A 25,078-nucleotide genomic window follows, 5' to 3' on the forward strand; every position below is an offset into this window, starting at 1 on the left:
TAAGAGGAGCAACACTTGTTTTAAATGCTCTGAAAAAAGGATGCATCTCACAGCATTAACTCTCTCTTTGTGAGCAGCTGAAAGGTGGAGTGCAAAGTGAAGTTTTGAGAAAAACATCTTCTTTATTTATTTATTGAATTCTTTTTAAAAAATTATTTCCCTGAGCAGTTTGAAACAAAACTGTGCAGAGGAGCGGGGCTACACGTAAGGGTCTGGCAGACACCGCTCATTTGTCCTCAGTCTGTTAGATGCAGTGTACAGATGTGCTTGTGACTTGAGAAACGCTCCCAGTGGATAAAAAAACCCAGCAGATTATTCCCCATTTGACTGCACAAATATATACTATATATGAATGTTATATTAACTATTGTTTGAGTTGTTGTTAATCATTAGTTATATCACGGGTCGCTACGACGAGTTTAGTGGAGTTTTTACTGCTTCTTCCAATTCCTACCGCGCTGACTGTAACTTGACACTCTCTGGCTGCGTCTTGCCTCAGTGATTGGATGTTTACGGAGGGGCGCGGAGTCCTGACAGCAGGCTGTGTGAGGACACACTGCACCGACATGAGAGAAGAGGGGGCTGATTAACGTGTGTTTCTATCAGCGGATTTTTCACTTCTAAAAGTTTGATTTGAGGGGGCAGAACATCTGTTTGAGGAGGCGTTGCCCCCTCTTGCCCCTGCGCAGAACCAGCCCCGTCGAAAGCTAAGACAAGGAAATATGACGAAGCGTACGTAGTGCTCGGCTTCAGTGCGACTACGATGGGAGACAAGGAAATACAGGTGTTGTGCTCGATTTGGTTCCCCCGTGAGATTTTGTTCCCCCTGCCGCGGGAGCGCGCACGCCTTGATTGGAAAGCGAAAAACCGATGCCGTACGGCGTCGTACGGCGTCAGCACTATGTTGTTTTCAATAAAAACATGAAGCGTCAGTCAATTTTAATTTTTTAGAAAAGGATTATTCTCATTTGATGTCTTTAAATTCATCCGCGTTCTGCCGTTGAAGCGGGGAGCATTCAAAGACCAGTCGTACAGACGGAACACTCATTCACTTCACCAAAAAGCAACAATATAATTACGTAAGCTCTTTGCATAAACCTCGATCCAATGAAACTCCTCTTTTTGGGTACCGTTACATGCTACAAGGAGTATATATTACAAAGGAGACTTTCTACTTAATTTTCACGGCTTGACATTTTTTTTAATAGAGTTCCTGTTACAATTTTTATCCCACCACCTGTCACTTTGCTTGGGACAAAAGGAGCCTTCAGAACTGAAATTTCTTCTCAATTATTCATTCAAATCAATTCACTCAAATCATTCTCGTTATGAAAGATTTGATCACAAAACGTGTGTGGCTTTTTCTTAAGTGAACATGTTTGACATTGCTATAGTGTCAGCTTTTAATTATATTGCGCTGTCATTTTAAAGCAAATTAATATTGTTGCATATATTTGAAAATACCTGAGTAATAAAATAGATGGATGAATGATGATCACAATTAAGGAGAAAGTCTCCTTTGTAATATGTACTCCTTGTAGCATGTAACGGTACCCAAAAGTAGGAGTTTCTTTGCATCGAGGTTTATGGAAAGAGCTCACGTAATTATATCGTTGCTTTTTGGTGAAGTAAATGAGTGTTCCGTCTGTACAACTGGTCTTTGAATGCACCCCGCTCAATGGCAGAACGCGGATGAACTTAAAGACATCAAATGTGAATAATTCTTCATCCATCCATCCATTTTCTGAGCCGCTTAGTCCCCACAGGGGTCGCGCGCGTGCTGGAGCCTATCCCAGCCGTCATCGGGCAGTAGGCGGGGGACACCCTGAACCGGTTGCCAGCCAATCGCAGGGCACACAGAGACAAACAACCATTCGCACTCGCACTCACACCAAGGGACAATTTGGAGTGATCAACCAAGCATGTTTTTGGGATGTGGGAGGAAACAGGAGTGACCGGAGAAAACCCACGCGGGCTCGGAGAGAACATGCAAAGTCCGTACAGGGAGGGCCGGAGGTGGAATCGAACCCGCACCCTCCTAACTGTGAGGCGGACGTACTACCCAGTGCGACCACCGAGCCGCCTCAATAATTCTTCATAAAAATTAAAATTGACTGACGCAAATGTGAGTTATTCGTGTTTTTATTGAAAACAACATAGTGCTGATTACGTACGACGCCGTACGGCATCGGTTTTTCGCTTTCCAAACAAGGCGTGCGCGCTTCCGCGGGAGGGGGAGCAAAATCTCACGGGGGAACCAAATCGAGCTTGTTACTCGAACAAGGTTACGAGGCGAGTTGTTACTGTGCCTTACAATGTTGGCAGCGGACAGTTTGAAGCCAAACAAATTAAGGTGACGCTTATAAAGTCATTGAACCCCAGTCACGCTGATAAGATGCTTGAGGTTTTTCAGCGAAAACGGGCTGAATATTGCCAAAAATCATCCCACTTTGTGAATGCTACTTCAGTCAATCAGCAAGCACTGTTAGCATCATATAAAGCAGCGTACCAAATTGCTCAGTGCAAGAAAAAAAAACCTCACCATTGCAGAAGAGCTGATACTACCTGCAGCTGTGGATATGGTCTCCGTCATGCTGCCTCATTTTGAGTGCAAATTGTTTTATTCATTTTTGTTGTGTAGGTTGAAATGTTTTATATATTGTGCTCCTGAGTTAATGTTGCGGATTACTTTGAATTGAATATTATTTATTGATGTTATTTAATTTAATATTATGTATGTTTATTATTATTGTATTGTATTTTTTTCAAGACAAAATGGCAGTTGGTCGAGAATGTTTATAGTTTAAATAATTATAATTTATTTTTAATTTCAGGCAAAGTGATGCACATTGAATCTGTTCAGTTACAGATTAAACTACTAAATAACAATGTTATTAATAGTTATTCTTTATTGTAAGTTGATCTTTCTTTTTTATTTATATTTTGTTTTTCTTTAATGTTAATAACAGGGGGCGTGAAATGTTTTCTTCTCCCCAGGGGGGGCATCACAGAAAATTATTGAGAAGCACTGCTTTAGATGAACAAAACGGCTTTGAAAAGAGACCCAACGAGGGCAACGAAAAAAAGTTCTCCAGCTTTATGGCAGGGAGCGCAAGTGATCCCGGGATGCTTCATGCGCCCACCTGCAGAGTAAGTGATCTACAGTTCAAATTTACAGTGAACAACTGAGGAGCAGTTTTCCATTTATTTCGTTTTACATTCGTTTTTTTTTTTGTTTTTTTTGTTTTTACATTTTGTTTTACAATGGAGGATTACAAATCCAAACTCAAACGATTTTCAACTATGGATTTTCGGTCGAAGCAGGAGGTCATCAGAAAAGGAAGACCAACTCCGGAGTTAAAAGGTTTGAGTCGGACATCGGGACTGCGGAGCATGTCTTTTCAAACGGAGTGGTACGCACGTGCTTTATTGAATGTTTTTGTGTGAATACTGCTTTTATGGGATTTTAATTAAAATAGTTCAAATTAAATAATGAATAAGCTACTCTAGAGCAGCGTTCCCCAACCTTTTTTGTGGCACGGTTAGGTGTCGAACAAATTTTACCAGGGGGGGGGGGGGGAATGACGTCAGTCCCTCCCCAGTCATGAACCTCACCGCACGTCACTGGTATGTAGAGGTTTGACTTTAAAGCTGACTTGACTTTGACTTCACTACATTAAAATCAAATGTATATTAACTTCATTGGTATGTCATCGGTAGAAATTAACATTGACAGAAATAATAAGTGATGAGTGTGAAGTCTGACCTTCAAGGCCAAAGCTTATGAAGTCATCTCGCATTCTGCTGATGGGTGTGCAATAAGAAGAGTGCAATCATTGCAAACCTTTCATTCTAATCAGGTCGTCTGATAACGTGAGCAGACACACACGTGCAACACGACTGGCCAACGCATTGGTCCAATGTGAGAACGCACCTTTGTCCACATGCACCCTGACCTCGACTGGCGACCAGTTTCTTCACGTGTCCTGACATTGAGTGGTGGCCAGTACAGAGTCTGCCCTACGTGCAGGTTTTCCCATGCATGTGATGGCAATGCATGCAAATTTCAATCAAAGCGCATTGCCAGTCCAAGGTCTGCTTGAAGACATCAGCATATTGCAATCAGCCTGTCAATCGTTAACGAGCACCGCCCTCCTCCAAGCCACTTGGCTGCCGCGAATGCTCACAACAGCAACATCATGCCGAGCTCCAGGCTACAACCCGTCTTCCTTCTGCTCCTCATCGTCTTTTTGTCCCGGGCCGCCACGAAGCCGCCCAGGTGCCGAAGCGGTGTGGGGAGCAACAAGTGCCTTCTGCTGATCTCCTTCGGTGCCGGACAAATTTTACCTTGGGGGGGGGGGCTGACGTCAGTGCCTCCCCAGTCATGAACCTCACCGCACGTCAATTTTATATATTTTTATATACGTATATCCATCCATTTTCTGAACCGCTTATCCCCCACGGGGGTCGCGGGTGTGCCGGAGCCTATCCCAGCCGTCAACGGGCAGTAGGCGGGGACACCCTGAACCGGTTGCCAGCCCATCGCAGGGCACACAGAGACAAACAACCATTTGGACTCGCACTCACACCTAGGGAGTTTGGGAATTTGGAGTGCTCAATCGGCCTACCAAGCATGTTTTGGGGGTGTGGGAGGAAACCGGAGTGCCTGGAGAAAACCCACGCGGGCCAGGGAGAACATGCAAACTCCACACAGGGAGGGCCGGAGGTGGAATCGAACCCGCACCCTCCTAACTGTGAGGCGGACGTGCTACCCCACCAATATATGTATATATATATATATATATATATATATATATATATATATATATATACACACACTACCGTTCAAAAGTTTGGGGTCACCCAAATAATTTTGTGTTTTCCATGAAAAGTCACACTTATTCACCACCAAACGTTGTGAAATGAATAGAAAATAGAGTCAAGACATTGACAAGGTTAGAAATAACGATTTGGATTTGAAATAAGATTTTTTTTACATCAAACTTTGCTTTCGTCAAAGAATCCTCCATTTGCAGCAATTACGGCATTGCAGACCTTTGGCATTCTAGCTGTCAATTTGTTGAGGTAATCTGGAGAAATTGCACCCCACGCTTCCAGAAGCAGTTCCCACAAGTTGGATTGGTTGGATGGGCACTTCTTGCGTACCATACGGTCAAGCTGCTCCCACAACAGCTCAATGGGGTTCAGATCTGGAGCGTCACATTTGTGGGGTCAATTAGACGCTCAAAATGGCCAGAAAAAGAGAACTTTCATCTGAAACTCGACAGTCTATTCTTGTTCTTAGAAATGAAGGCCATTCCATGCGAGAAATTGCTAAGAAATTGAAGATTTCCTACAACGCTGTGTACTACTCCCTTCAGAGGACAGCACAAACAGGCTCTAACCAAAGTCGAAAAAGAAGTGGGAGGCCGCGTTGCACAACTGAGCAAGAAGATAAGTACATTAGAGTCTCTAGTTTGAGAAACAGACGCCTCATAGGTCCCCAACTGGCATCTTCATTAACTAGTACCCGCAAAACACCAGTGTCAACATCTACAGTGAAGAGGCGGCTGGGCTTCAGGGCAGAGTGGCAAAGAAAAAGCCATATCTGAGACTGGCCAACAAAAGAAAAAGATTAAGATGGGCAAAAGAACACAAACATTGGACAGAGGAAGACTGGAAAAAAGTGTTGTGGACGGATGAATCCAAGTTTGAGGTGTTTGGATCACAAAGAAGAACGTTTGTGAAACGCAGAACAAATGAAAAGATGCTGGAAGAATGCCTGACGCCATCTGTTAAGCATGGAGGAGGTAATGTGATGGTCTGGGGTTGCTTTGGTGCTGGTAAGGTGGGAGATTTGTACAGGGTAAAAGGGATTCTGAATCAGAAAGGCTATCACTCCATTTTGCAACGCCATGCCATAGCCAGTGGACAGCGTTTGATTGGAGCCAATTTCATCCTACAACAGGACAATGACCCCAAACACACCTCCAAATCGTGCGAGAACTATTTAGAGCAGAAGCAGGCAGCTGGTATTCTATCGGTAATGGAGTGGCTAGCGCAGTCACCAGATCTGAACCCCATTGAGCTGTTGTGGGAGCAGCTTGACCGTATGGTACGCAAGAAGTGCCCATCCAACCAATCCAACTTGTGGGAGCTGCTTCTGGAAGCGTGGGATGCAATTTCTCCAGATTACCTCAACAAATTAACAGCTAGAATGCCAAAGGTCTGCAATGCCGTAATTGCTGCAAATGGAGGATTCTTTGACGAAAGCAAAATTTGATGTAAAAAAAATCTTATTTCAAATACAAATCATTATTTCTAACCTTGTCAATGTCTTGACTCTATTTTCTATTCATTTCACAACGTTTGGCGGTGAATAAGTGTGACTTTTCATGGAAAACACAAAATTGTTTGGGTGACCCCAAACTTTTGAACGGTAGTGTATATATATATATATATATATATATATATATATATATATATATATATATATATATATATATATACATATATATATATATATATATATACATATATATATATATATATATATATATATAATAGTAATTTGGGCATACAAACAGCATTGTCATACTTCTTGGATGGACAGGACTTCTAATAATCTAAAAAGATTTTTGATAACCTGACAATGACATGTTTTGCTGTCATATGGGCATCTATTCTTTCTTTCTCTGTATGAGCATAAGCGGTCAAAGAGGAGGAAGCTTGTCATGCTAAAAATTTGGCTTTTCCTCTGCTCCTTCCTCCACCCTTTGATTGGTATTGTTTTGCAAAACGACACTCTCGTGCAAAGTGTCCTCGTCTCCCACAGTTCCAACAGTTGTCTGAATCTGATGGGGGTTTTGATTTGAATGGTGGCTTGCGACGTTGTTGGTATCTAACTCTTCCTCTGCCCCTTTGGGAACTTTGGTAGAAGATCGTTGTATCTTCATTTAGATCATTATCATCATCTAGATGAAATACATCAGAACTTTTGCCTTTCTCAATCCCTTTGTCAGCGTCTCTGGGCCACTGCATGTTTTTTGTAAACCAAGCAGTGTCCGCTTCCACCAAGTGTTTCCTCGCCCAATTGCCGAAGTCAGGGGGGAAACCAGTGAGGAGCGCAATTTTAAGATGTTGCTGATAAGCACTCTCATCTGCATCATTGAATGGGATGACACTATCCACCCAGAATTCTTTTTCATTTTCAAATCTCAATTGAATGGCGGCCTCATCACTTTTCAACTTGCTATCTTTTGTCTTTTGGATTTGTTCTCTTCTTTCTTGTGAAGCTTTCAACCACACTGTAGCAATTCTACCACTTCAGCATGTATTGCATACAATTAAGAAATCTACTTGCCATGAAATTCTCATCTCAAAGAAGAGCAGAGCAAGAGATTTACGGTTCTTATTTCCCATCTTAATTTTAGTAGTTTAAGGTTTTACAATTTTTTTTTTACAATTTTTTTTTTCTTTGAGGATCCTCAATGCAGGTTTAAATTGACCTTTCAACAGATTACTAGCCTGTTTTATTGCCGTGGATCAACGCTAGAACTGATTTTTAGTCAATTTATCCTACTCAATCACACAAACTCCAGCGCTTTTTTTTTTTAGGCCTCATAGCTCGGACAAACCAAAGCCGTATCTCATAGCTCGGAATAACAATTTTGAAAGACTTAAAATTACACGCAAAATTACATTTTAATTCTGACATATGACTGCTAACATCAGGATGGAAAATAAATACATAAATAAATACTAGCTCAAATGTGGCATGTGTTTTGAATTGGGCGATAAGACATTCACTTTCAAGCACTATCTTTTTGCGCTGCTGACAACAATAACTTATGAGATGGTAAACCAAGGAGGAGTGTCATTGTTGGAACACAGGCGCTGTCTGACCTATAGATTGAACAGTAACATTCACCGCATATACAACCATGAGGGTAGATTGTTAAATTACATTACAGTTTATTACAAAGGATTTCGGAACTTTATTTGATGATAAACACTGGAACAAGGATTTTAGCCGTGTTAATGGGTAGGGTGGACTCAAAAAAAAAAAAAAAGCATTTGATAAGGGTGGCTTGATAGTAAGATGATGAGTGTGCACAACTGATACAAAATGTTAATAGGAAGATTTGGGGTGTAAGGAACAAATACTACACAGGAAGACTGATAACACGAAGATAGTTTTGTGAAATTTGTGTCCCAGTGTGTTCTGCCCTAGCGCGTGGCACAAGTCCTGAACTGAGTCCTTGTACTCCACTGGCTGCCTCAAATCAACAGAGGACTGTCCCTGGTCATGAGACACCTTTGACCTTTGGGAGAACAACAGGAACTATTATCATGCTTGAAGGGGGCAAGCACGGCTCTTCACAGGACAAGAACCATACAGTTGGTGGAATACACACAGTTGCAGACTGAAAGAACAAAGACAAGATGGACGCATTTGAGAATGGCGGACGATCCAGCCCAGAATCATCATCATGAGAATCTAAGAGGAGAGGCTGCTAAAGACTTGCACGAGGCACATGAAGTCAAACTGGACACATTGCTAAAGACTGCTAAAGCATTACAAAGTTCGTGGAGTGTGGGACAAAAGGGTGTGTTTGGGTGCTGGGGCAGACATAACTGGGGAGCTTTGATAAAAGAGGGAATAATAAGGCTGCTTATCGACACTGAAACGGGGATAAAAAACAAAATACATAGATATGGACAGTGAAGCTGCACTAATAATAATAAATCATGACAGCGTGATCAGAAACTTTGCAAAGTGGACATTGATCGATAGATATTAAATCATTTGAATCATACATTCAAAGACCTGAAGATTATCTACAAAAGATACGCAAGCTTGTATTTCTGTTTGGCCATCGAGCACCAGGAGAATGAGCTGCTAGCTTTGGAGGTTATTCATCGCTACGTCGAGCTGCTGGACGTTATTATTATATTCAAATAATATGTAACATAGCATTTCGAAGACATAATGAATCTAATTGAAATAATGAAATTTTATAATTGGACCGGTGAAAATTTGGATTCGGGCAACAGAAGGCTGAATTGCTAAACTTAATTGACCTTTATCAAAACGACAGAATTTAATTACACATCAACTGCGACTGATTTATAGGATGCATATGTGAGCTTGAAGGGGTGAGGGGCCATAAAAAAGTTGGAATTCTGGATAGTCAGCAAAATACAGTAATACAGGGCACTACTTAATTACAAAATTATACAGTAGGGCTTTAAATAACAAATACATTGACAAGACCCTTGCGACAATTGATTTAAATGGCAATTTATGATAGGCACTTGAGGTTAGGATTAACAATCCATCCATCCATTACTGGTGCGGCTTGTCCTTACGAGGGCCACGGAGGATTAACAATAATACATAGAATTATTAATTTCTGTAGAAATTGCGTGTGAAGGCGAAGAGGCTGAATAAAAATTCGGGGAAAGCTACAAGATTATGTTTAAATTTGGAACGTGTTGAATTGGTCAGAAAATTGATAAAAATATAGAAAGAATTTTGTAAAATTAGGCGTGAATTTTAAAGTTGAAAATGTGAAATTTTTCACAAGTGGGAAGTTTTGGAATAGGTAGGCATAAGATGAACAGTTAAAAAATTTAAATGGATGGAGTCAGTAAAAAGAAGAAAAAAGGAAAACTAGAAGAAATTAGAAGGGAAAAAATGAAATTTTGCTAAGTTTTACCGCAATGTTGGAAGTGAGGATGTGAAATTTGAATTTGAATCTAGGAGGTTAAAAGTGTAATGGAGTAAATCAGATAAATTATGTGGAAGTAGTTAAGATAAAAATAAAATAAAAGGAAGAAGAATGCAGAAGAAGTTGGATAATAATGAAGTCAAGGCAATTCAAATTTATTTATATAGCCCACAAGCAAGTCTCAAAGGGCTTCAAATGTACAAAAATTGCCAATTTAAAATACAAGATCAATAAGTGTGAAGGCCACAATGATGATCATGACAGCAAAAATATTTCTAATTGGTTTTGATAGGTACAAAGGGGGAACATGGAAGAAGGTTTTCAAAATTTGTGATATAGCGTGACTCCATTATCAAGAGTAAGTATCCATCCATCCATCCATCCATCTTCTTCCGCTTATCCGGGGTCGGGTCGCGGGGGCAACAGCTTCAGGAGGGACTCCCAGACTTCCCTCTCCCCAGCCACTTCATCCAGCTCATCCCGGGGGATCCCAAGGCGTTCCCAGGCCAGCTGAGAGACATAGTCTCTCCAGCGCGTCCTGGGTCGTCCCCGGGGTCTCCTACCGGTGGGACATGCCCGGAACACCTCCCCAGGGAGGCGTCCAGGAGGCATCCTGATAAGATGCCCGAGCCACCTCATCTGGCTCCTCTCAACGTGGAGGAGTAGCGACTCTACTCCGAGTCTCTCCCGGATGACCGAGCTTCTCACCCTATCTCTAAGGGAGAGCCCGGACATCCTGCGGAGAAAACTCATTTCGGCCGCTTGTATCCGAGATCTCGTTCTTTCGGTCACGACCCATAGCTCGTGACCATAGGTGAGGGTAGGAGCGTAAATCGACCGGTAAATTGAGAGCTTTGCCTTTTGGCTCAGCTCTCTCTTCACCACAACGGACCGGTACAGGGTCCGCATTACTGCCGACGCTGCACCGATCCGCCTGTCGATCTCACGCTCCATCCTCCCCTCACTCGTGAACAAGACTCCAAGATACTTGAACTCCTCCACTTGGGGCAGGATCTCATCCCCGATCCGGAGAGGGCATTCCACCCTTTTCCGATTGAGGACCATGGACTCGGATTTGGAGGTGCTGACCCTCATCCCGACCGCTTCACACTCGGCTGCGAACCGTTCCAGCGAGAGCTGGAGATCACGGCCTGAAGAAGCCAACAGCACCACGTCATCTGCAAAAAGCAGAGACGCGATGCTGAGGTCCCCAAACCGGACCCCCTCAACGCCTCGGCTGCGCCTAGAAATTCTGTCCATAAAAATTATGAACAGAATCGGTGACAAAGGGCAGCCTTGGCGGAGTCCAACCCTCACTGGGAACGAATCCGACTTACTGCCGGAAATGCGGACCAGACTCTGGCATCGGTGATACAGGGACCGAACCGCCCTTATCAGTTGGCTCGGCACCCCGTACTCCCGAAGCACCCTCCACAGAACCTCCCGAGGGACACGGTCGAACGCCTTCTCCAAGTCCACAAAACACATGTGGACTGGTTGGGCAAACTCCCATGCACCCTCGAGGATCCTGCCGAGGGTGTAGAGCTGGTCCACTGTTCCACGGCCAGGACGAAAGCCACACTGCTCCTCCTGAATCCGAGGTTCGACCTCCCGACGGACCCTCCTCTCCAGCACCCCTGAATAGACCTTACCAGGGAGGCTGAGGAGTGTGATTCCCCTGTAATTGGAACACACCCTCCGGTCCCCCTTCTTAAAGAGGGGAACCACCACCCCAGTCTGCCAATCCAGAGGCACTGTCCCCGATGTCCACGCAACGTTGTAGAGGCGTGTCAGCCATGACAGCCCCACAACATCCAGAGCCTTTAAGAACTCTGGGCGGATCTCATCCACCCCCGGGGCCTTGCCACCGAGGAGTTTTTTAACTACCTCAGTGACTTCGACCCCAGAGATTGGAGAATCCGCCTCAGAGTCTCTAGGCCCTGCTTCCTCAATGGAAGGCGTGTAGGTGGAATTGAGGAGGTCTTCGAAGTATTCTCCCCACCGACTCACGACGTCCCGAGTCGAGGTCAGCAGCACGCCATCCCCACTGTAAACAGTGTTGACGTTGCACTGCTTCCCCCTCCTGAGACGCCGGATGGTGGACCAGAATTTCCTCGAAGCCGTCCGAAAGTCATTCTCCATGGCCTCACCGAACTCCTCCCACGCCCGGGTTTTTGCCTCAGCAACCGCCGAAGCCGCGTTCCGCTTGGCCATCCGGTACCTGTCAGCTGCCTCCGGAGTCCCGCAGGCCAAAACGGCCCGATAGGACTCCTTCTTCAGCTTGACGGCATCCCTTACCGCCGGTGTCCACCAGCGGGTTCGGGGGTTGCCGCCACGACAGGCACCAACGACCTTACGGCCACAGCTCCGGTCGGCCGCCTCAACAATGGAGGCGCGGAACATGGTCCACTCAGACTCAATGTCCCCCGCCTCCCCCGGGACGTGGGAAAAGCTCTGCCGGAGGTGGGAGTTGAAGCTCTTCCTGACAGGAGATTCTGCCAGACGTTCCCAGCAGACCCTCACAGAGCGTTTGGGTCTGCCAGGTCGGACCGGCATCTTCCCCCACCATCGGAGCCAACCCACCACCAGGTGGTGATCAGTTGACAGCTCCGCCCCTCTCTTCACCCGAGTGTCCAAAACATGCGGCCGCAAATCCGATGACACGACTACAAAGTCGATCATCGAACTGCGGCCTAGGGTGTCCTGGTGCCAAGTGCACACATGGACACCCTTATGTTTGAACATGGTGTTCATTATTGAAAATCCGTGTCGAGCACAGAAGTCCAACAATAGAACACCGCTCGGGTTCAGATCAGGGGGGCCGTTCCTCCCAATCACGCCCTTCCAGGTCTCACTGTCATTGCCCACGTGAGCATTGAAGTCACCCAGTAGAACGATAGAGTCCCCAGAAGGAGCGCTCTCCAGCACTTCCTCCAGGGACCCCAAGAAGGGTGGGTACTCTGAGCTGCTGTTTGGTGCATAGACACAAACAACAGTCAGGACCCGTCCCCCCACCCGAAGGCGGAGGGAGGCTACCCTCTCGTTCACCGGGGTGAACCCCAATGTGCAGGCGCCCAGCCGGGGGGCAATAAGTATACCCACACCTGCTCGACGCCTCTCACCGTGGGCAACTCCAGAGTGGAAGAGAGTCCAGCCCCTCTCGAGAGGGCTTGTACCGGAACCCAAACTGTGTGTGGAGGCTAGTCCGACTATATCTAGTCGGAATCTTTCTGCCTCACACACCAGCTCGGGCTCCTTTCCAGCCAGAGAGGTGACATTCCATGTCCCAAGAGCCAGCTTCTGCAGCCGGGGATCAGACCGCCAAGGTCCCCGCCTTTGGCTGCCGCCCAGCTCACATTGCACCCGACCCCTTCGGCCCCTCCCACAGGTGGTGAGCCCATGGGAAGGGGGACCCACGTTTCCATTTCGGGCTATGCCCGGCCGGGCCCCATGGGCGAAGGCCCGGCCACCAGACGCTCGCCTTCGAGCCCCGCCTCCAGGCCTGGCTCCAGAGGGAGGCCCCGGTGACCCGCGTCCGGGCGAGGGAAAACTAAGTCCATTTATATTACTCATCATAAGGGGCTTGTGAGCCGTGCTTTGTCTGGCCCCTCACCTAGGACCCGTTTGCCATGGGTGACCCTACCAGGGGCATGAAGCCCCCGACAACATGGCTCCTAGGATCATAGGGGCACGCAAACCCCTCCACCACGATAAGGTGACGACTCGCGGAGGGGGAGTAAGTATTTCTTTTTAATTCTAAGAATTGGCATCAAAAATAATGAGAACAATAATCCAAGGTGATAGTGTAAGTGGCAGGAGGAAGATGTGTATATTTTTAAACATTATTTTCAGTATCAATATTTCTTAGGAAGGTCAGCAATGCTTGTGAGAAGATGAATGAAGGAACAAGGTAACAATAAAAGGGAGTGCTCTAAAATTGTTTGGTTCTTTGCCAGAGGTAGTTATTTGGAGGGATGAATTTAAACTGAAAGCAAAATGGAACTGTTTAGTGGAAGAAATATGGGAAGGTGGAAATATTGAAGTTACAGCTCAACACAAAGTGTCAAATAGTCTAAGTGTGAGATGTGAGCAAACTAAATGGGGAGTTAAATCATGTTCCAGTATTATGCATATTGGCAAACGATGTGAGGACAGGAGACCAGACAATTAGATATTAATTTTGGATTTAAAATAAAAAAGGGAAATTTTAATTAAGGAGAAAATTTTGCGTTGGGAGGGTTCTTTTTACAATTTAATATTGTATGTTTTATGTGTGTGTTGTGGGATGACAGTTTGTCTGTAATGCTGTATGAATGTCAAGTCTGTACTTGGGATGTGGTGTTTGTGTATTGTGAATGGTTAACATGATTCAAGGTTGGGGTGATGTGATCACAGCAGAGGATAACATTCCTCTCACCTGAAAAATATAAAGATACTACAGATTTGAAAAAGCAAGATTGATCAGGGCTAATTTTGGACTAAATATGGGTTTAGGATTACTCTGGGGCACCATTTACAACAAAAGACTTCAATGGAGAAGGCCCATTTCAAGATTATGACCAGACGTGACTATACCAGCATTGACAATCAAGACTCTGAGCCAAGGCAGTGTATGACAACAACTCTGGACTTACCTGACAGTGTGACGAAATGTATGTGACGGAAATTGTGATGACCTGCTTTCTTTTGATGTTTTACGTAATTGTATTGCAGCCTCTAACAGCAACCCAGGGAGCAGATTGTGCTTCATTTGTTAAACTTGCGTTTACTTTGCAGGTTGTCAACTGCAGTCTTGGAGAATTTTGTGTCATGTCTGTGAACATGCATTAACAACTAACCCCTTACTTTTCATAATGAGTTTGTAAATGTGATCATTTTCATGACAGGCTCGGCAGGCTCCAATTTTCAATTTCATACGTTTGACATGCGCCCGTGTGTGGATTATTTTTTATAATTATGAATTTTATTTTTTGGTATTATGGATGTTTATTGTACGGAGAGCTGCATGCACAGCTACAGGTGGGTGGTGGCTTTTGTTCATACAGCCATGTGAGATGCTGCCAGTCGAGTTTCAGGGACTGAGAATTGGTGATTCCAGGCCAGGATGGCATCTGGAGGTACACCAAAGTCCAGCTGGCGAAGGGTATGTTACCATGGACATTGTTATTTTTACTTTTTAACCATTGTGACATATTTTTTAGAACGTGTTAAAAGGGGGAGGAAAAAAAAAAAAAAAAGGGGGAATTGTGAGATTTTAAGTGTGTTCAGAATTGATGGTTTTTAAGTCTTCAACATGCTAGACCAGGGGTGGGCAAACTTTTTGACTTGCGGGCCGAATTGGGTTCTAAATTTTGACCGGGGGTGTTAGAGATTTGCTCACTCCAACTTATTTTGCAAGAACCAAACAGAAGACAAGCAAGTTCTTTTAGACACCTGCAGGTGGAGAGTCCATTCGTCGCTGTCTGAACAGCTATTATCGAATGAAGTCTGAAAGGTCTCCTTCCTGCAAGGGCATATTTATTAGGAGGAACAGAGTGGGGGTATGAGTGGGCTGAATAGAAAGCCCTTGTCCTCTAGTCTAAACATCTCAGGGGATGTTTTACGATCTTGTGATAAGGAGGACAAGGTAAGGTATTTATTACCTGTTGCATTCCAACATAATCCTATGATAAAGATAACCTGGAAAACCCTAACAGGGGGGCCGAACCAGGAGCAGATGGATGTCGTGTGTGTGTGAAGTAATATAAACGACCTGTAAAGGTCATTGCATAAAAGGTTTTGGCCTTTACTAGGTAGTAAAGCATGGATATTCCCAAAGAGTTTTTTGAACTTTTTTATTAACAGCATTATAAAAAAACATCCCTAAAAAACTGCTATCAGTGATTCTCATAAAATACGACACTGTTATTATGAATAACAGTCTCCATCACTTCAGTGCCTGCAGGTCAGATTAATGAAAGATGTTTATCTTATGAGATCACATCAAACGGCAAACATTCTGACCAAGTATTGAAGAATCGGTGAAAGCATACATCCAAATAAAGTAATCAAAACGGCAACACGGTGAGGGGTATCTGAAAATCAGAGCAGAGTTTTAACTCACAAACACCTGGTAACAGAGGTGAGGAAACGGGAAACACTTACTTAAAGTAAGCCTTAAGAACTTTACAGGTTAAGATTAGTCACAAACAGGTGGTGCATCAATGTCCTTGAGCATCCTGCATTGTTTGAAAATGAGAATGGTCGCTAGTTTCAATCCCTGCTATTTGTACAGATCATATTTAAAATGCATTTTTTTACAACAAACTTGAAAGCCTCCCCTTCATTTTCAGTGGGAACAGTGTTGTTGGTCTCCCTTTTTTTGCTAGTGTGTCATAGTCTGGAGTAAAATTTGTTGTGGCAATTCTTAGGAGAGATCCGAGGTGTTGGTCCGTTTACCTAGATCTGTGACGGGTTGATGTTGATGTTCATGTGGGTGAACGTCACGTCGCGTACGTCGAGCCAAATTGGCCACTCTTTTTAAACACTCGGCACTCAGTGTCCACCTTGCTTTTCCTTGGGCGACTCATTTTAATGGAAGGATTCCAGGGGAAGGTTTGTGGGTGGCTTTAGCGTAAAACTCTATCCGAAAGCTCGGCGCGCAAATTACAAGAATGCTGTCGTCACAGCCCACGCTCTAAATTCGGCACTGATACAAATAGAGCGCGAGTGCGCCATTTCCGTACTATTGAGTACGTACACGCACTTGTGAGTGTGCACCGAGCTTTCTGACACGGCTTCCGGTAGTAAATGCGCAGGCGAGTGGTTCCCCATCTACTGGGGAAACGCAGTCATTGCAGGCAAAATTACCCCCAAAAAAATGTTTAATAATACAATTTATTTAGGGTTGGCGGGCCGGATTAAACGGTCCCGTGGGCCGGATGTGGCCCGCGGGCCGTAGTTTGCCCATACCTGTGCTAGACGGAGGAGAAGAAGCAGCTCGGCAGAAATGAAGTGAATGGGAGACAACATCGTGAAATGGGGCCAAAGCCTGGTAACAAGTGTGGAGAGTTTTAAAATAGCTTACAAGCTATTTATTTATTATTTATTCTATAGAATAAATTGTAGACCTTCACAAGATAGGATGAAATAGGTGGGAGAGTATTAAATGTAAAAAAATAGAACAATAACATACAGACTCCAAACAAATTGGGAACAGGTGGATTATGAACGTTACAGTTTGAATAACACATTATTCACGTGATTCATTTGCAGGATAAACAATGGAAGGGATTGATAAACTGAACAAATTTAAGATGATTGCGGAAGTATTATGTCGAAAACAAGTAGATTCAACAAGTTTTTTCCCTATAAAATGGTGCCGTTTGGGTTTGAAGTACATAGTCGCTTCAAAGGACGAAAAGCATGATTTAAGATACGTGATTGATCAATGAGAAGGCTATCCCTTGTACCAGGCGTGTAAAACTCATTTGTTCACGGGCCGCAGTGTAGTCATATCTTTTTTCGGAGGACCGGTATGACTGTCATACCCAAATAAATGTGTGAGCACCTCATATTATATATAGTAAAGGCTATAGGAAAGGCTTCTTTCGGCTGCTCCTGTTAGGGGCCGCGACTGCAGAGCGATCGTTTCCATATCTTTCTGTACCACCAACCATCTGCATGTCCTATCTTCGTCTCTGCCACACTCTCCATTATTTTGGCCAGTAGATTTCCAAGCCTCGCTTCTAACATTCTTTCCGATAACTGCTTTGCTTAATCAACATAACAACACCTCTGTAGCTACTACAGTTCTGTGCATAGCCATGGTCTAAAATAAAAAATAGAAGTCAACACCTTTCCGGGAATCTTTTCGCTTTTTAAGAATCTCCCTTGTCATCTCTCCTTGATAGTTCCATGCTGTCACTGGAATGTCGTCTAGGCCAATTGCCTTTCCACTCGCCATCTTTTACAAATGTCTGGGTATGAATTTTATCTATATTTATTTTTCTCACTCATTGAGAACACACAGAGGGACTTGAAGCGTCTCCACAGAGGGACGTGGTGTGCCAACAGAGGGACCCTGGTGGCATCAACGATTTTGGTGACCTCAGTTAAACTGAGGTCAACAGAGGGAGTGAAGGATTGGGGTCGAAATACAAAAAGTCCTGCCTAGCTACAAAAACAGATATGCTCAAACCTCATTGAATAAAGTACATAAGCAGACAAGTATATTCACATATTAAATAAATAAAAGAAACATTTTAAGCATATAATTATACCTACACACCAAATCAATAAAGAAGACATAACTAGACATTTTTGATAAGTGGTGATGAGAAAGGTTTTTATAACTTTCTGATCTGATATATAGTTCTGAGCACTTTGAAATAACAAATGACTTTTGATAAATTGCCTAAATAGCTTAATGACCCTTAAGGAACTGTGTAATGCATGCCTGATGTTTTTTCTCTAAATCATGGACACGGCCAGAGTCGTCTTGACCATTCAGTACTTGATTGTATCTTATGTTTTGACTAATGCTAGACGCCAGTTTTTGATTACTACTGAACGCTCTGCACAGAGGGAAACATTTTGCCTAATAAAGAAAAGATACGGTTGGAAGCATGATTAAACTAAGAATATAATGACGTAAGCAAAGACATGAAGTATCAAAAGCACAAACTTTACATAGTCAGGGAACAGCAATAGATTAATGATGTCACAGCCAAAAGCTAACATAATTTCGTACAAAATAACAAAATTGAAAGAATGAGGTACAACAGCGTATGTCCAAGATTGGAGAAGAATGTTCACAGGAAGGTCACGTGGAGATAAAACCAGCAGGTGCCAGAGGGAGCCAGCCAAGGACTCGGCCAAAGATGATCGCCAAGGCCGAAAGACGGGATGGAAGACAACAGGCCCCACACACACCGAATCGCCCATAACCAGCACCCACTCCCATGGTGAACTTGCCCCACCCCAAAGACTCATCACCCATCAAACTCGGCCCACAATGGCATATGCAGCTGATATAAGCTAACCAAAGAACCTTGAACGTTGCCTTTTCTGAATGGAGACTTTCCGCTCTTGAAGGGCCCAGCGCTGTATTGTACTTTCCTGAAAACAGAGCTTTCGAAACAAGAATTGTGATTGAACTCAACCAACGTGTGTAAGTCTAATTTCTGCTTCAGTGTCTTAGTATTTTCCTAAATCTGAAGAAATCAAACGAGCACGCAGTGAGTAAATTGGATAACAGGTGATTGGCAATGGCTTTTGCCGTGAGGCGCAGATAACGGGCTCCCGAAATTGTGGACAAAATCCAACAATATTGAAGTGAATTTTGAACTTTATGCGTATCTGTATGTTGCATTAGATGATCCACTAGTAGCAGTAAGACTATCAAACTATTTTTGCTGTACAGAGAAGCTTTAGTTTCAGTAATGTATAAGTACTTAGTAGAAGATAGAAGGGCCAGTTGTCCGTGACCAGGGAGAGCTGAAGGAATGACCTTTTAGGGGAAACAAGCAGACTGAGACTCAAACTGCAGCTGTTACCCAAAGCCGTGACATCAGCTTCTTGTCAGTTATAAAAGCTACGGGCCTGACAAAAGAAGGGGCTCGCTCGCTCGCTCTCTCTCTCGGGCTTTTTACATCCATGCCTTGGGGCCAGTCAACTTTTTGGAAAGACTTCACTCTGACATCGGTTGAATAAAATCTTTTCCCAATCAGCCGTGGGTCCCTGAGGTGTTCATTTGCCTGGAACCAGCCACCGACCACCGAGTGTTTTTTGGAGACCAGCGAAGCCACAAAAACCATATACCACATATTTGGCGTCACGAACAGGATTCGTGTTCTCCAGGGGACCTCCCGTCCGCTCTCTCCGCGAGCATCCAGCGGCCGGCCGACGACCTGTATTGAGGTGAGTTGCTTGCACTCAAAGTCGCTGCAGCATGCTCGCTCTTGGAAAGGGGGGGGGGGGGGGGGGAGCGCTGTCCCCCACACGGAGGACAGTTAAACGGATCTGATGTGGCCACGGCGGGTTCCAGGGAAAGTTGTCTCTCCTAGTCAAAAGCCGTCATAATGCGACTTTTGAAGGGGGAGTGGCCCCAAATAGAGACAGCGAAAAATAAATGAAAACAACGACAAATAAAACGGGAACAGTAACAAAACGTTTTGGGGATTGCACGAGTGATGCAATAGTGACACCCATGCCGGGTGAGAATGTTAATCGAGAATAAATAAACGCCCCAGGGAGGGCGAATGTGAAACAGGACAGGTTGTCAAGAACAACACTGGTCGGCTGTCACGAGAAGAAAATAGTAGGAAGTCCCATAAAACGTGGACGTGGAAATTAGTCGTGTCAATCGTCCGGCAGAAGATCGAAATTTTAGCTGTGTGATTGTGGCGGAAACACAGATACGATTGAACTATGTTGCGACAGGAGACAGCCGGCCACTTAGCCCCCAGAAGTAAAAAAATTCCTGGGACAAGCCGGGACACTGCAAGCGCCAAGTGTGATTGTCGAGATGTTCGGTGGCCGTGCTAGTCTCTGCCAAAGTCCAACGAATAAGGGAGGTTGCGTTGACCGCGTTTGGCCAATAGGAACAAGCGCAACCTTGGCATCCGTACTGTGAGAGTGAATGGGAGAAGATATCCGGCCAGGTCAGGGACCTGTGGGCCGAAGAGAAGGATGCGCGTGAGCCACGTCGTTTGGGCACTGATCGAATTAGAGGTGTATGTGAGTTATAAGGCTTGTCAATCTAAATGTTGGTGCAAGAGGCCCCCAGGTAAAACTTAAAAGGACTGGCGGTTTTTGAATATTGATTAAGCTAATACGATCTGCTTGCGGTTCGATTCCTCTATGGGGACGTATTATAATAGCATGCACGTCTGTCAAAGTTTGATAAATTTGAGCCTGTACAGACCGCGTTGGGGAAATAGGTGCTGGACGGCTACTGTGTGAAGAGAAATCCCACTGTGTGAAGGGGAAAACGTGGCAATGAGGCCTCTTGGAGTGCAAGGATTGGTATACCATGGGGGAAAAGTAATTTGTGTGCACACTTAAGTTAAATTCTGCAGAAAATAAAGGAGAAAATATAAAGCGCTATTAGAAACGAAACGAAACGAAAGTTAAGTAAGACGTGCGTATTTGTCAATGCATTTGTGCACTGATAACACCAAACTGCATAGCAGCAGTTGGCAAGCAGCAAAATGCGGAATGGATTCGAATCCTGCTCTGTCTTCTATGTTCCTGCGTAATTTTTGTGAACGCTGTCAGCTCAATGTCGTCTGTTTGAGATTGTCTGGGCGTGCAGAGACGTGTGGGATCCCATGTGTGTGTGAGTGTACCCATGGGTGTGTGTATGTGAGCGTGTATGTGTGCGCGTGTGCGTGATCGTAAGTGTGTGTGTTTGCTCTTGAGTGCGTGTGAGTGAGCGTGCTTGTAGAAGCAGCAAAAGGAATGGATAGGATAGTGTCCTTCTCTGTGCTCTGGGGCGCGTGCCCACCTGAGCTGCGTGCGCGGGAGGGGGATCCAGCGCCGGGGGCGGCAGGGTGGCCAACCTGTATCTGCTCACCATGTTTCAGGGCTGGGCCCTCCCCCTCCACGCTCGGGCGACGTCGGGGCCGCGTGCAGGGCCGGAGTTGTGCCCATTTTAGGGGCCTACCTTGCTGATAGCGAGAGAATGTGACAGAATGATGGAAGACTACTGCTGAAGGGGCAAAAGAATGCATGACCAACAGTGGAGGTCCTGAGGTAACTTCAACCCATGAGAATTAATGTCCCATAGCTGTCTAACAGGAGAAACAAGAAGCATGCGTATGTTAATAGATACGACACCAATATACCGTAATTGCCGAACTATAAGCCGCGACTTTTTTCCATAATTTTGGACCCTGCAGCTTATAGTCAGGTGCAGCTTATATAAGATATTTTTCATGATTTTTGTGATGACTTGATCACTTTTACTCTTAACACTATCATATACAGTAAAAGCTACAAAACAAACTGACAAATAACTCGTTTTCAAATCAGACGAGTAAAAACTGGTCAAAATTTTTTATAAATAGATATTATTAAAAGTGAAGACAATTTGCAATTCTAGTAATGACACGAATTTGATGCACAATTTGTCTTCGCGGGCCACATAGAATGATGTGGCGGGCCGTATCTGGCCCCCGGGCCTTGAGTTTGACACCTGTGCTCTAAACCCTTTCTCTTACTCTGCCATATCACTCAGAGATTACACAAAGCAGTGGCGTTGTTTGGACCATCTGCATTGTATTAAAACCCAATCAATCAGCATTTAAATTCAATTCTTCTGATATTTTGCTCACCAAAAACAAGTTGTGATGAATGTGAACTTTTAATGCATTTTATTCAGAAGGTTACTTTGAACTTTAAACGGCGGCGCGGCGTACTTATGGATTTTTACGGCCTCCGGCCTCCAGGGGGCGTTCTAGCTGGAAGCAAGAGCGAGACAGGCGAAGAAGAGATAATGCGCCGAAGAAGACGTGATCGTCTCGCGCATGACGCACACACCCGCATTCACACAAAGACAGGAAGCTTTTATACACAAACCGTCATTATGGGGGACAAAAGAAATGCATATGATGCCGCTTTTAAGCTATACGTGTCGCTCGCTAGTTTAATGTAATTTAGCGCTTCGTGCATGAATAAGATTAGCATGAACAGACCCTCTTCACACTCGAAGAAATGAATAAAACCGACGACGAAAGAGAGACTGAGAAAGTGTGAGGCGAAGGATATCTAACGCTATTCCAATTGGACACTAAGGAGGAAGACTTCGATGGTTTCAGTGCACAGGAGGAAGATGAAGACGGCTCTTTTTTTACTTTTACTGGTATGTTTTTTTTTTTAACCAGCCCTGTTAGTGCTGTGCTACCGTGTTGCTGCTGTGTTGCTGCTGTGTTACCGCCGCGTCTCAGTGACTTTTACCGGTATGTTTTATTTAATCAAACCCTATTAGTGCTGTGTTACCTCCGTGTTGCTGTGGTATTACTGCCGCGTCACAGGCAGTGTTTGGAAAGAAATGTTAAGGTATGTTATTAAAGCTTTAAAAAAAACCTTCTGTGTCCAGTCTTTCTTTGCTAATAACTCGCGTGCACACTTCCGCGTTGCTGCAGTACGACTGCTGCGTCACAGGCAATGTTTAGAAAGACATGTTCAAGTATGTTATTAAAACGTTAAAAAGGCTTTCTATGTACTGTCTTTCTTTGTAAAAAACTCGTGTGCACGTGCGGCTTATAGTCCGGTGCGGCTTATGTAAGAAAAAACTGAAATATCCCTGAATTTTTGCTGGTGCGGTTTATAATCCGGTGCGGTTTATAGTCCGGCAATTACGGTAGATGAGTATGTAGGTATCTAGAGAGGAGTGTGGTCCCCTCGTAAATAATGAGGGACCCTACTAGAGCCAGCTGATGCTCCTTTTAGCATTCTGAGGGGAATGGGAAATTGTTTAAAGACAACCACAACTTGTTAATTTAAATTGTTGAAAGGATGACAAAATTGAAAACAAGTTATTGCTACGGCTCGGTTTCTTTGGGACTCTCCTTAACACTTCAGATTTTCTGTTTACATAAAAAACCCGACACAGCGGATACATCCGTTGTCTCCAGGACAAAGAGACACAGACTGAACTTAGAATTAATGTTTAACAGCCGTCTAATAGGTGAAGACTAATTTATGAGCGCAAGAGAAGTATCAAGTGAGGGCCACAGCGCCAGCTAGAATTAAAGGAATTCTCTGGATTTAGACATAGGACTGAATTGTATTCACGGAGAGCCTGCTCATAAATTTTGGCTCGACAAGGGCGACCAGCGCCTATGTAACAAGACTCATAGGTCAAAAGCAGTAAGTCCAAAATAGAGGAGGAGATGCCAACGAGGAGATATTAGATTTGGAAGTAAACTGTTGGTTCTCTTAATACCCTTGTAAAAGTCTACTTGGCGATTTAGAGGTCCAAAAGTAAGAAATTCAAATGAAAATCCCATCCTAGATTCAAATAGTGGAGCCTAACAGGAGCATGGGAAAAGTGAACAGTTGAGAAATGGCCTTCAATGTAGTGGCAGTGAATTAAAGATTCAAGATAGTTCAGTAACATCTATAAAGTGAGCATAACACCATTAATAAATGGAGATGATGCTATGCAAAATTTGGAAACTTTATCAGAAATTGAAGGCTCAAATCAGGAAAGGTGGAAAGGTAATAGAGAGGATGGCATAAAACCAAAGTTAGGAAAAACAAACGATAGAATGTAGCCTGAAAATAGAATGACCTTGTGGAAATTGCAGTATAATTGAGAGAAATCACAGTTAAGACTGGCAATTTAAGTTTGGGGTAATCTGCCAATTTAAAATAGTTCAAATGAGGTCCATCACAATACATCCGAGAGCTCATGAAGGAAAGGCGCCGTCTTTCTCAAGTGTATTACATTGTCGATAATAGTAGAATTTGAAGTTTGATTAACAAAAGGCACTATGAAATTAATGGCATATTGGAAGACGATATTTTAAGTTTGGTATCCCAGTCTGTCTTTTTCAGTATCCATCAGTACTCTGAAACTCGACCCCGAGACTCCACCGACAGCTGAGAACAACAAGAAAACGGTGCATGGCTCTGAGGCACCTTTGACCTTTGCAAGAGCAAAGAAGGACTATATTTGTGCTTGGGGGGAGCACAACGCTCTGGAGGAGAACGACATCCTTGGAGGCGAAGTACAAAGAGTGAAGGAACTTACAAGATGAGAATGGACTCAGTTGAAAATAGACTCATCCAAGAGTGAGAGATGAGTTGACTCTGAGACTACAACCAAAGACAACAACTTGACAATGAGGTGCGATGAAAGACACATGAGACCTGAAAGATGCATCAAGCTGCTGAGACGTTATCAAAACTGGTGGAGCTTGGGTCAGAGTGGAGGGAAGCTTGCTTGGGCACTGAGTTTGACACCACTGAGGAGTCTTGATAAATAAAGACGTATAAAGAAATAAGTAGCAAAATGTGTAGTGTTACAGAAAAAGGAAAAGCATCATAGTCAGAGATTAAATTTGGATAAAACAGATAGGCTAACACTGTAAGAAATAAGAGTAGAATCACATTTAGCCCATCCAGTTTAACATTGACACTTAGGAGAAGGGAAAATAGGGCATTAGGACCCACTAGGATGCAGTCAAGAGGTGATTAGATTGTTCAATGGAGCTAATTAATAAATTAGAAGTTAATCACACCTCACGGGGAAATTCTGGTGTTAAACAAGTCCGATAAACTCAAGGAATAACAGCCATGAAAACTTTTGACAGTTAAGAATAATACTGCTAATACTAATACTAAGAGTCACACCA

The 25,078-nt window shown here is 44.0% G+C and overlaps 2 long non-coding RNA genes across 2 annotated transcripts in view; both read left to right on the top strand.

Annotated features, from left to right (window-relative positions):
- Positions 1-25,078, top strand: part of LOC137840631 (uncharacterized) — a 146,008-nt gene that overhangs the window by 110,425 nt on the left and 10,505 nt on the right. The window lies entirely within an intron of this gene.
- Positions 515-4,820, top strand: LOC125975161 (uncharacterized). The gene is made up of 3 exons (XR_007483882.2): positions 515-732; positions 2,998-3,150; positions 3,271-4,820. It is a non-coding gene; the product is annotated as an uncharacterized lncRNA (long non-coding RNA).

The sequence above is a fragment of the Syngnathus scovelli genome, chromosome 9 (assembly GCF_024217435.2).
Source record: "Syngnathus scovelli strain Florida chromosome 9, RoL_Ssco_1.2, whole genome shotgun sequence".
NCBI lineage: Eukaryota > Metazoa > Chordata > Actinopteri > Syngnathiformes > Syngnathidae > Syngnathus > Syngnathus scovelli.